This window comes from Carassius gibelio, chromosome A19 (assembly GCF_023724105.1).
Source record: "Carassius gibelio isolate Cgi1373 ecotype wild population from Czech Republic chromosome A19, carGib1.2-hapl.c, whole genome shotgun sequence".
Lineage (NCBI taxonomy): Eukaryota > Metazoa > Chordata > Actinopteri > Cypriniformes > Cyprinidae > Carassius > Carassius gibelio.
In genome coordinates this window covers 6,723,141-6,737,113 of record NC_068389.1, presented here as the reverse complement: position 1 = coordinate 6,737,113, position 13,973 = coordinate 6,723,141, and the positions used below count along the sequence as shown (strand labels likewise).

The window sequence follows — 13,973 nt, the reverse complement described above, 5'->3', positions numbered from 1 at the left end:
GAATAAAACAAATTGATTTGGATGTTACCATTTGAAACACGTTTTACCTGACAAATCATTTTCCATCGAAGAAAGAAACACTAGGAGAACAAAGGTGACTTGAGCGCGTTTTTAACTTGATGTTAGATCATCTAATTCTTCCACCCCTATCAAACCGAGTTACAACCGTGTTACGCACAACAAGCTTTAATAAACCTGAAATGGCAAAACAACAGTGTTTATAGTAAATACACCTGTTTCAATTAAACATGCGCTTTATTCTCTTACTGCCTCTAGGGACAGTTTCCTACCACACGACCGTAGGGAACAGAAAATGACACATTTCGCGACTATCTTTAATCAAAGTGCTCACAAATGAACTGAGTTGTTATTAAGCATCACATCTCTGTGAGACGCGGACAGCCCGCCAACAGAGCGCCGAAACAATGCAATGAATCCGAGCTCGCGCTCATGGAACGGCTGTAACTTTAAAGCTCGTGAGGTTTATTTCTGCCAGCTGTCCATCAGAACGCTCTTTGAGAGGTGAGCAGGTGCGCGCGAGTGGAATGTCTGGAAATGGAATGCGTATGTGAGGGAAAAAAAACATGTCAACAGACTCCCGTACTGGCGAGCATCACACAATACATAACCCAGCAGCAAGATTACCCTCTTACCTCTCCCTTCAGTTCATCAACGGGTAGAAATAATCCACAAAAGAATATCCAGCTGCCGCTTTTCCACAAATATATCACGCAAGCAAACTCATGTACAAAATAATCCAAGCTTCTTTAAAACGGTGTTTAGATTCTAGTAGAAAGGTGGGGCTCGCTATGCAATGAGCCGAGCGTATTTGTTAAGGCGACCAATGGGAGACGAGCAGGGGTAGGAATGAGCCAATCAGACGCGAGAACACTGAGCTTCGGTCCCTGGCGCTAAGGCTGTAGCAGCACGGTAACCAAGGAGACTTGTTAGTCGGGATCGACTGGATTTGTTTTGTAACTGTTTCGTTTCAGATGCTACTTTGTTTCCAGAAGAGGAATAAACGACTGTAAAGCAAACAGCTTCTTTTTTTTCTTTTTTTATGTTTATCCCCCAAACAAAATAAAAAAACACAAATCTTAGGTGAAAAGCGTTATGTGTAGTTGACTAAAGTGGATTGATTTCATTATTTCATCTCAGCAACATCCATAAAAGGTTCTGCCGTTTTGGGAAAAAATATTATTTTAATATTAATATTTATTATTATATTTTTGTATTATTATTTAATTTTATGTACAGTCAAACCAAAAATTATTCACACACACACACACACACATATGTATATAATTATTGTGTGTGTGGGTGTGTATGTGTGTGTGTGTGTGAATAATTTTTGGTTTGACTGTATGTATGTGTATATATACGTATATATATATATATAATTTTTTTTCTTTCGTTATTTCATCTCAACAACATCCAGAAAAGGTACTACCATTTTGGGAAAAATATTATTTTATTATCAAATTTATTTTTTTACTATTTAATTTTATATATGTACAGTCAAACCAAAAATTATTCAGACACCATATATGTGTGTGTGTGTGTGTGTGTGTGTCACTGAGCTGTGATGTCTGAATACATTTTGGTTTGACTGTTTTATTTTATTACCATTCCTTCTAAAGAAAATCATTAAATAAATTATGGCCACAAATCTCAGATAAAAATGGCATAAATCAGGTTCAGCTACATCAGCTGTCACTTGTCATTAAAGGACATATAATGTCTCCACTGGATTGTAGTAAATCTCAGTGTTTTGTACAAGCACACAATAAGATACATATGTGACTGGAGGGTTGGGTGTGTTCCCTCTGATCTCAAAATACGCCATCATCCATCACTATTAGTAAATAATGCATGATGGTGCCGCCTTAGCGACTACACAAACAGAAAGTACATGAGCACTTTTATGTGTGCACATTTTTTTGTTTTGCTGTGGAAGTATATTTTAAGCATTCAGCTCACACTCTTAAAATTAAGTTTCTTTACTGGCATTGAATGTTCCATGAAAAGCCTTTAACATCCATGGAATCTTTCCATCTCACAAAAGATTCTAAACAGAAGGAGAAGGTTCTTTAGAATGTTAAAATGTTCTTTACACTAAGAAAAAAATGTTCTTTTTAGAATGATTCACTGAAAGGATCTCGGGGAACCAAAAATGGTTATTCTATGGGATCAATGAGAAAAAAACTATTTTAGAAGCTCTTTCCTTGAGCTCTTTTAAACTTAAGATACAAATATTAATGATTTTAGGCAGCTAATGGGACGTCATAAAATGTTGTCCTTCTTTGAAAAAATAATGGATGATAATTCATAGTAAATGAATCTCTGTCAGTCACATTCTTATCTTCTGTGGCTTCCCACATCAGGAGAATTGGCCCTTGGCCCTTCCCTTCACTAATTTAAAGGGCAGGTGCTTTACCATACATCTGCTAAAACAAAACGACAGCACCAAGCAGACAGACAAAGTCCCTAGAGATGGGTGTGACAGAGGGGAAACAGTCACACCCCACCCCCTCCTTCCAGAACCTTCTGCATCTCCACCCTGCCCCCAGACCTTCTCCATTCACATCTGTGCTAGTGGCACCAGCTGGGCACCAAAGCCCTTATTACTGCTCTGTCAAGCACCACATCATTAGTCAAATACCTCTAACCTGACAGGCCATAGGAGACCATGAATGATGTCATGTCAGACGCACTTACACTAATGTGGCCAAGAAATTTTGGGGATCGTTAGTGAAGCCAAAAATCGCCAGCACACCGGCTTTGTTTCAAGCACAACCCATTCCTGAGCCTCACAGGATGTCTAGAGACATTTCATTAGATTAACAGACAGTATAGTGATGCAGATAACACTTTATAAACATTATCATTACTGACATAAAAGTACAAAAGAAGTTTTTTTTTTAGAGAAGTCTATTATGCTAACCAAGTCTGCATTTATTTGATAAATACATTTATATATATATATATATATATATATATATATATATATATATATATATATATATATATATATATATATATATATATATATTTTTTTTTTTTTTTTTTTTTTTTTTGTTAAATATTTATTTTCTTGTTTTAGTTATTGCTTTCTATTATAATATATGTTCAAACGTAATTTATTTCTGTTGTGAATCTGAATTTCAGCGTCACGTGATCTTTCAGAAATCATTCTTAAATGCTGATTTGCTGATTGGTGCTAAATTATTAACAATGATTAACAGCTGCTTAATAGTTTTGGGGCATTCGTAATATTTTTTTCAGTATTCCTCCATGAATAGAAAATTCAATGAACAACATTTGTTTGAAATAGAAATATTTTGTAATTATAAATGTCTTTATTCAGTTACTTTTGATCAATTCAGTCTGTTCTTGTTGAAAAAAATTATAAATTTATTATATTTGATTTAGCAGCAACACTGATAATAGTCAGAAATGTTTCTTGAGCATCGAATCAGGTTATTATACTGATCTCTGAAGGATCATGTGACACTGAAGACTGGAGAAATCATGCTGAAGATTCAGCAATATATCACATTATATATTTCATAGTACTGTTGTTAATGTAAAATATATATTAACACATATTACTACAGATTATTAACTGACAGTGTTAAGTAGAAATAATAAGAGAAATGACAAGAAACATTAATGTAATGCTATTTTTGTTGACAATGTGGTAAGATAATATTAGTCACATCTGTAAGTCAGTAAATGAAATATAAAGGTTAACAGCTGGGCAAAACAAAACAAAAAAATATAAACAAATAAAATAAAATCTCATATATATATATATATATATATATATATATATATATATATATATATATATATATATATATATATGTTTGTGTGTGTGTGTGTGTTAAAAAAAAAAAGCTGATGTGATGAAAACATCCACTGTACATGCTCTCTTCCGCTGGGTGTTTTGGAGTTTCAGTGTGCCCTCCTGGGATGAATAATGTTTTCGTGGGTGTGTTTGGTTGTTTTTTTGTTGGCCTGTTGTTAATCCACAGCTAAAGCCAGTGGCCACCTGTTCCCCATTTCCTCATCTGACTCTCTGCTGACATCTGCTGATACTATTTAGAATTATTTTAGAATTAGAATTTAGAAAAAACTACAAACATGGTGGATACGCACGACCAATGTAGATAACGGGTTTGAGTTACTAATAATCAGCATTTAACCTGTTACATTTTTTTTTTTTTTTTTGAGGTTTTGTGTTTCAGGCCTCATCTCTGAAAGCACAGATACACTGGTCTGAATCCATCTGTCATGCTCAGACCTGTTTTAAAAGCAGTTTCATTAACAAAGTCTTATAGCAAGTTTTATGAAATCCGTGCAGAAGAGAGCACACATTTTTTCTTTCATGCTGCTTAACACAATGCATTAAAGAAATGTGAGTTCACTGTGTTAAAGTTTAGAAGTAAACTGACAGACTCACCACAAATCACACCGTGTCATTTCCAGCGACATCAGCAGCCAATGAAGGAGGATCCAGCCCAGAATGTCAAAACAGAAAAAAAGGCAGAGAAATGTTTAAGAAATAAATAACATATTAAAGTATACTTGTTTTTTGTTTATTTTTCGTTTTATCATTATTCATATTTCACAATATATACTGTGTATGTATATACATATATATATATATATATATATATATATATATATATATATATATATATATATATATATATATATATATATATATATATATATATATATATATATATATATATATATATATATATATATATATATTTGTGCAATGAAACTATTGAAATTCAATAGACACTTGAAAGACATTCATTTTTGAATATTCTTACATTTTGGTTTTTCTTGGGCCTGCGTTTATGTTAATATTTTTAAAATATTATTTTAATATTTTATTTCAAAGACATTTCAATTCAGTTTTGTATGAAAACACATTGACTCCAAAGCCCTTCATTGTCTAAAGAAATATTCAAAGGTCCCATGACTTTTCCAGTAACTAGGGATTTATTGGAATTTTTGGGGATTATGTAAATTTTACTAACAATTTCTACACCATAAATCATCATAGAATTATCATAGAAATACCTATGGAGCGTAACTATTTATTAATTTACATGAAATTCCTAGTACCAGAAACAACAAATTAGGAATTCAATTGGTCCTCGCACCATTGAAACAACATATGGAGGCATGGGTGGGAACTTAGGAGGATGTTCCAGTGGAGGACGGACAACCGGGAGGGGGCCAGCAGACAGAGACCATGGAGGAATGAGCCAGGGAAGAGACAAGAGGGACCTGGAACAGGAGGAGCCCAGCAGGACCCAGGCCACAGCCATACCGAAGGCCCAAGGTCACGGTGAAAGTGGGAGGAGCCATGGAGGAGGAATGGAGAAGGAATGGCCACCGACTCCAGGGGCGCCCAAAGGCGGAGCAGGTGGAGGAGGAGCCCGAGGCGGAGACGGAGAGCTGAAGAGCCAATGTGAAGGGGAGGATCTGGAGGTCCTAGGTGGAACCGATGACCGATGATGTGGATACAGGAGGCCGCATTGGAGCCAGAGCGACAGAGGACTGAGGTGGAGCTGAGGGGATGAAGGAGCCTGACGGAGTCAGAGGGACAAGGCGAAGCCAGAGCAGTGGAGTCCCGAGGCTCAGGATGGTCGACGCCAGACCAAGATGGAGCTGGAGGGACGAGGGAGCCAGGCAGAGCTTGTGGACTGCTGGGCCACTGCGGAGAGGAGGGAGCTAGGAGCCATGGTGGAGCCGACGGTTCAACGGGGCCGAAGCTGAGGTGAGGGAGACTCAGAGCATGGTGATGCTGGAAGATGGGCAGAGGGGCTGCCAGACGATAGTGGTGGAGGAGGCCGGAGCGGGTGGGAAAGAGGGCATTTTGGAGGAGCAGCCACAGGAGCAGGCACTGGGGGACACATTCTAGGAGCAGGCACTGGAGAACTGGAAGCCCCCTCAGGGCTGAACGAGGAAACCAAGGACATAGGAGGGCTGGACGGGACCTGCAGAGACAGAGAGAGAAGAGGGGGCAGTTCAACTTCCACTTCTGATTCCCAGGCTATAAGATCCACCTCCTCATTTTGGCCCTTTTGGCGCACCATATCCAGCTCACCCTCTGGCATGGTGCAGGGAGCGGAACTCAACTCCGTGCTCACCCTATCCGTGTCCTTCTCCCTCGTGGCAGGCGGTCTTGCCGGCTCACACACCTGGTCTGACGTCACAGCGTCTGACTCCGCGGCGATCGTCAGCTTTGTCGTCTATGCGGCGATGACTCATCGGTTACAGGGGGACTCTGGCTCTCTGTCAGTGGCGGGCTCGGGCATGCACTCAGCACATCGCTCTGGAGTGGACCTGGCAAGATCCCCAATGGGACAGATGGTAAATGGCTACCGGTTTCTACTCCACAAAGTCCACTCCACAAAGGCGGTGAATTCCTCCTAAAGACCATCTTCAGACGACAATGCTCTGCACTCTGCAGAGCGTGTCATCCGGGTAGCTGGTGATGTTAGCTAGCAACAGGAACTGCCTCGTATGGTCCTCGAGAGAATGTCCTTCCTGCTCCAGCAGGAGGAGGAATTCGGGGCGATGGGGAAAAAAAAAGGACTGAGTAAAACCAGAAAACAAATGGAGGGGAGACACACAATTTCAATTTTGTAGGTCGGGTCTTCTGTCATGTTACGCTACCGGAAGTAACATGGAGTCGAGAATAATCAAGAGAGTCTTTATCAATCCAATACAGGGGTAAATCCAACATGGAACACAGGAAGAAGACACACATACTGACTTGTGGACCTGACAAACAGAAGCTGAACAGACTTGGAGCTGTATACATAAGATAATTGGGGGAAACACAGTTGAGAGTAATGACTAATATAACAGGGACATGGGGAAAATTAGACACACCTGGAATCAAATAAACCAACCACAGGGGACAGAAACTGTGTCACAGGGGCAATAACACACATAATGAGTCCAGGGGTGTGACACACACAAGACATTAACTGATGGACTGGATTGGTGTAGATTATTCTGATGTTTTTTATGAGTTGTACTTTGGACTCTCCTTCTGACAGCATGCATTCACTGCAGAGTATCCATTGGTGAACAAGTGATGAAATGCTACATTTATACAAATCTGATTAATAAACAAACTCATCTACATCTGGGATGGCCTGAGGTTGAGTACATTTTCAGCAAAATGTTTGTTTTGGGGTGAACTAGTCATCTTGGGTGAAAAAGTTATCTTTAGTCTCCCTTAGAAGTTTGCTGCACCCTAGTCGAACATCACTGCACTAAACCGTTAAGTAATTTGTGCCAATTTAAAGTGTGGTCAGTCGTACTAAAGGAAAGAATGTGAGAGGAATTTCTATTCTAAACTCAGTCAACTTTGATAGTTCTCTCTACCTCAGCAGACTGAAAAAAATAGCAAAGAGAAAAGAGAAACTGAAAATATGAGCAAGCTCTCTATAAATACTCTTATCACTCACTAGTAATGTTCAATATTTAATGTTGCCCATAATTAAACCAAACCCCCATTAAGCTGAAGACAGGTGCCTCGTGTTTCATTATTCTGATCCTTTCTTGCTCCCCTGAATTTCATTTCCAAACGATAGGGAAGAACATGAATTGATCAAGCGAATGGTATATAGATGACATAAATCTAAGGTTTTTAGAGAAAAATAACTCAAATTCTGTTCCTCACGCAATGCTATTTCATCTAATTGAACATATACACAAAACACACAGACAATTGTATTTAACCCTTCTCATCTTCTAACGAGTATTAGCATTCCATTACATTAACAATTCACCACAAACATTACTCATCAGGATGAAAAGACTATGGTAATCCTTGTTGTGAGAAGAAAAGAACTATACTGTGGTCTATGGGGTATTGAGTTTTTACTTTATGTGGAAATAGTCAAGGTAAGGGTTCTACTTGTACTAAATGTAAACTAAATTGCAACTTTGTCATTATAAATGTGTATTCACATATAATATTTAAATACAAAATGTACAAGTTTCAGTAAAAATTACATTAAAGTGTACTGAAGTATCATAAATGCTTTAGTACATTCATCAGTACACATTTCAGACCATTTAGAATAATTATGAAATTACATTTGAAGATGAACTTAAAAACTACTTAAGTGGGTTAGAAAAGGACTTTTCAGCTAAAGTTCAACTAATTGCATTTAGCATGAATTGAAACTATATAGCATTTTTATTATTATTATTTAATTGGAAATAACACAAAATCAAGTGTCTTAAAACATTGCATTGAGTTTGTAAGTATGTTCATTTAAAGTTTATTATTTCAATAAGCAGTAGTTTTTAAAGGTTCTTTGTATCTTTGTATGCGAAGTATGCTTCTTTTTCAAACTAGAGTAACACTTAAAATGTATGAATGCTACATTAAATACCTACACCAAAACCTTAAAAAAGGACTCAAATGCTGATTTAAGAGTAATTTATTTACATTTTAGTCTTGTCAACAGTGGAAATGTTTTTTTTTATTTTTTATTTTTATTTTTTATTACAGGTGTACTAGCACCTAGTAACCACAGGTATAAGCAATCATATTAATTCATACCAAAATGAAAATTCTGCATATTTTATTGACACTCATTAAATTTCAAATCTGTACAGCTTTCTTGAAAAAGAGAATATTAAAATGTCTCAGTTTTTTTATTTATTTATTTACAATAAAAGTCAATGGTCACCAAAAGTGTTTGGTTACCAACATAAAAATCTTATTTTGTGTTCCACAGGAGAAAGAAAGTCATATAATTAAGGACAATAATGATCACAAAATTTTGACTGATTGAATTTTAACTGTTAAACAGAAAAGCAACGCATCTTTTATTTTATTTGGCTCATTTAGAATTAATATAATGTTTTATTTATTTATTTAATTACATTTTCATCATTTACAGTGCCCTTCATAAGTATTGGAACAGTGAAGACAAAATTGTTCTGTTTGCTTTGGAGTTCAGAAATCTGTAAATATGATTAAAAGATGAATATGAGACAAAACTACAGAATGTCATATTTTATTACTGTGATTCAACACAAAGATATTTTACCAGCTAACAAGATCAGCACTTTTAGAGTTTAATCTTCCTATCTGATGTGAGCAGAAGTATTGGAACAGTTGCCTCACAGGTCTTCTAAGTGTTCAACTGTGTCTATGGCATGGGCATGCATGGCTGTCTCTAGAACAGGACCTCTTCATTTTAATGATGACTTAATGTATGATGGCAGTAGTGGAATTAATTTGGAAGGGTACAAAATCATCTTGGCTACCAATATTCAAGAAAATGCCACAAACTCATTAGAAAGCACTTCATATTGGATCAAAATAATGACCCAAAACCCCCTGCCAGTTCAGTCAAGGACTTTATCAGGGCAAAGACATGTAAAGTCTAAGACTGCCCAAATCAATCTCCAGATTTAAATGCGATTGAACATTAATTTCACCAGCTTAAGAGGAGAGTAAAGACAGAAACTCCCCAAAACAAGCAAAAGTTGGAATTGACTGCATTAAAGGCTGGGGAAAAGCATTTCAAAGCATAAGACCAAGAGTCTGGTGATGTCTATGGGCTGCAGACTCACTGCTCTGATTGCATGCTAACTAAATATTAGCTTGTAAATTTTGACATCTGCCTTAAATTCAACTGTTCCAATACTTCTGCTCACATCAGATGAACTCTTAAAGTGCTGTCCTTTTTATTTGGTAAAACGTGTATGTGTTGAAAGTATGTGTATGTGTTGACCTAATAATAAAATGTTTTGACGCATATTCATCTTTTAATCATATTTTCAAATGTATTGACTCCACAGCAGAGAACGCAATTTTGTCTTTACTGTTCCAATACTTATGGAGGGCACTGTGTACAAAGAACTTAAACTTTCACAGACGTATTAATCTGTCAGGTTTAAATATAAATTCATATACTACATTACATGTATATAAATGAAATATGGTAAAATATGATACAAAAATGATGGGAAAATAACTGCTAATGATTAAAGTTTCAAACCCTGCACAGCAGTGAATATGACACAGCATTCAGCTTTAAGAACTTAACATTCATATCTGCTGTTTTCTCTCTAGACAAACCACTTCACATCCCATCACAGCTCAATGAAATCTTCAGATATGCAGACGACATGGCTATTATTGGACTCATAAATGACAATGCTGAACTCTCATACTGAGCACATCAAAAAAGCACACAATACACTACAACAACACATCAAAAACACTAAAGCACATTGTTGATCTCAAGCTTAGCACTAAAAAACAGTTGTAACACTAAAATATCTAACTAAAAATAACCCATACTTACCAACGCTTCCAGCCACTCTTCACAAAACAAAGCCCACCTGAGATTTTCCCCTCCATAATTTAAACTTTGAACAAAATAAACCTCCAGGCTAGTGTATGCCCAGACCCTAATCTGCACTTTAATACATTAAATATGACCTATATATCCATCCCTCTGAATAAACCCAGCATATTGAATGTGTTGTTTCTTAGTGAACTCTCTGGTTGTTAATAATGCATTTGGTACATCCTTCCTCTCCCTTTCTCACTATTTTTCCTGTGATGTAACACATTTCAAAGGGTTATGGAGTTGCAAAAATTGTTGTAGTGTACACGTGTACCATAAAAAAAGCTTGTTTTTCCAGGGGTTTGATTTTAACCCATTTTTCAGGGGTTGGTGAGCCAAAGTGATAGTTTCAGCCACATCTGTATCTGTATATTATAATATATCAGAATTCACACCATTAAGATTTATTTTCTTATAATCTGGGAGTCTAGCTGACATGTCGCAAGGTCATGTAAGAATACTCAACACTCTATTCACTTGGATGCTTCAAACAATGATTTTCACACATGATCATGCACAAATGTCTAAAAAGAGCTGTAAAACAAAAAATCTAAATACTGATCATTTATATGAAACTGCTCTTCTTTTCCACTCGAGCCAATGTTTACAGATGCACGACATTTAAGTGAGGGGGAGATGGGCGAGAGATTGCTCATTTCTCTGCAGTACGATAAATAACACCATAATAAAGCATATTACATAACTCACAGCCGCTGACACGAATTGAAACGGAACCATCAGCATCAAATCTGTTTTACACGACTGAAACTGATCGAAATGGTCGGACATTACCAAATAAAAACATAGAATGCCTACGAAGATTCAGCACCGCATCGAAATGACAGATCTCACGCCAGAATAATGCAATAAAAATAACCATGCTAGCAATGAGCGGAACATTCATATCTATCTGATTGCGCAAATAAATCCAGCTGTACAATTTTTTTGTGTTTTATTTGGATCGGTCTAATGCGCGCGCTGATCCGGCTGAAGGCGCGAACCGCTCTTAACGGTCACTGCTGTAACTATAGCAACATTATCTGTCAATCATCAGCACAGCAGCGCACCTCATTAATAACCAGTCGCACCTCCAAAATATCGCTAGTCAGGGATATATTTCACTATTACCGGCCGGTTTAATGGCGAACCCAGAAAGAGTAAGTGTTTACCTGAGGCGAAGAAAAGGCACTGTCCTTATCCGCGTTCTGAGGGTTTCCAGTGCAATAAGACAGTTTTTTAGTCGACGCTGTGCTCTTTCGTAGGCGTGCGTCACAGCTCTCTGATGATTCTCTGATGTTCAGATCTGCTGTGAGAGTTACTGTAGTTGTAAAAGATCTGGAAACTGGTCGTACGTTCAAACCTCAGCAGGGTTAATCTATGGACTACCAATGAGCTCTTGATCAAGACACTTAACCTTTGAAAACGTAAGAAAGGGACCCGTGGGGCTTCTCTCACAAAACCTTGCACAAACAAAAGAAAATGATCTTTTGTATAATGGAAATTAAACCTTTATTAATTCAGAAGTCATTCGTGTTTATATTATGAAATAACTTTCATGTCAACTAAAGGAATAGTTGAAAATGAAAACTCATCTTCGGATCCTTGGCAGTGAATGGCTACCGTCAGAATTGAGAGTCCAAACAGCTGATAAAAACACAACATTAATCCAATAGGCTAATGTGAGTAATCCAAAAGTAGTCTGTCCATGATATTGCTTTCTCTGGTGAAAAAGTAATCTTGTCTGAAACAGGAGAGAAATATGCACAGATCAGTCAGCGTTTACACTTTAACGTTAAATGATTGAGTGGATTTGTGTGGACTACTGAATTTTTATCAGCTGTTTGAACTCTCGATTTGACAGCACCATTTCACTGTTCATAAACACATCTTCGTCTTGGAGGGCCAAAAATCTTCAAACAATTATAGAAATAACATTAAAATGGCAGTTTTCTTAGTCCCGCTCCCGCTGAATCTCTGACCATTGCCGCCTGCTCCCACAACACGTATTTCACTCCCGTGATTTTCATGTACATTTCTTTACTTTAAACATTATAATATTGCATCATGTTTGCGCCGCTGTTTACAATACACCGGATCACATGCAGCTAAGGTTAGGGGCGGGATGTTTAGACACACACTAGAGGTGGTTTAGCCAATCACAACACACTGGGCTAGCAAACTAATCAGAGCCCATCACCTATTTCTTAGAGAGGAGTTTCATAAAAGCAGGAAATGATCAGCGTGTTTCTTAGAGAAGGGACAGAGTGGTGTGGAATAAAGGTAAATTATGTGATTTTTTTTTTTTAACAAATCATTAATACATGTTACACTACAACCCATAAACACAATCAACCCAAGAAAAAAAGTCAACCACCCTTTTAATCATTTTCAAGAAACAAAAGAAAAATACCACATCTTTCATCTTCATTTGACCCTCTAAGTTTAGCACTCTCTATTCTAATGTCAACATTAACAGTATTTTATTAAAAAATACTTGAACCTCTGACATTTGCACTCTTTATTCTATTTCTATTTTAACCATTTGTTTTATTTAATATGAAAAAGTCTGTTTTTTCCTACTTATTTTCTTTTTATTTAAAAAAAAATCACCCTCTAACACTAGCATTCTTTTTCTATTATATTTGTTTTCTTCTTTTTATTATAAAATTAAAACTATGTACGCTAAGCTGTTTTAGGCAAACCCCGCTCCTGAACCCCACCCCCACTGTCCTCTTTTCGGAAAAATAAAACATGGTCACCAAATGAATTTACATTTACAGCCTTAATAACACAACAACTGCAGCAGAACATCCTTAGCCTGTATCGATCGCGATCCAGTAAGACACAGGGAGAAAGCGATCTAATTGCAGGTATGTTTATTGAGGAGTAATCCAAAGAATAATCCAACAAGCCGGGTCAAAACCAGACAACAATCCAAAATAAAACAAACAGGGAAGGGACAGGAAAGGGAACAGGAAGACGAGGAATCTCAGAGGACGAGAAGACTGGGATCACGAAAGGTAAGGACTCCATCCAGACAGCAGGAAAGGACTGGTAAATATAGGGAGGCTAATGACAATTAAGTGAAAGCACCTGGTGCAATTAGCAGGAGTGCAATTACTGTGAAGAAGGGACAAGGCTAGTGGTAAACCGTCACCGAAAAGGTCAGCCCCGTCACATACAATGTGCGGCAACCAGACAGAGGGAAAGAGAATCAGCTCTACCATGTCAATCTTCTGAAGCGCTGGGTCGGGCCGCGGCCAAAATGCAGGTACGGGCCTTTTTGGGGTTGGCAGGGTAGGCTACTACTGCTGCTTTATCCTTAGCTTCTCCCCTGACAGACCTGACCAGGTAGGGGCAGCCGGAGAAGGTCCCGTGGACCCCCAAGACTGCGTTCCACCGGATAAAGGCAGCCCTTACTATGGAGCCAGTCCTCCGAGCCCCCAACTTCAACTGCCCCTTCCTGCTGCAGACGGATGCATCCGACACCGGGTTGGAAGCCATCCTATCGCAGAGCCACGACGCTTCTGAGTGGTCTCAATTTGTAGATATTCA

The 13,973-nt window shown here is 37.7% G+C and overlaps 1 protein-coding gene across 7 annotated transcripts in view; it reads right to left on the bottom strand.

The window, feature by feature from the left end:
• Window positions 1-821, bottom strand: part of LOC127935241 (protein 4.1) — a 46,866-nt gene extending 46,045 nt beyond the window's left edge. For all 7 annotated transcript variants that reach the window (XM_052532933.1, XM_052532936.1, XM_052532935.1 and 4 more), the window contains exon 1: window positions 654-821. The gene's annotated coding sequence lies outside the window, so the exon portion shown is untranslated. The remainder of the gene's footprint in view (window positions 1-653) is intronic.
• Window positions 822-13,973: the final 13,152 nt, after the last annotated feature.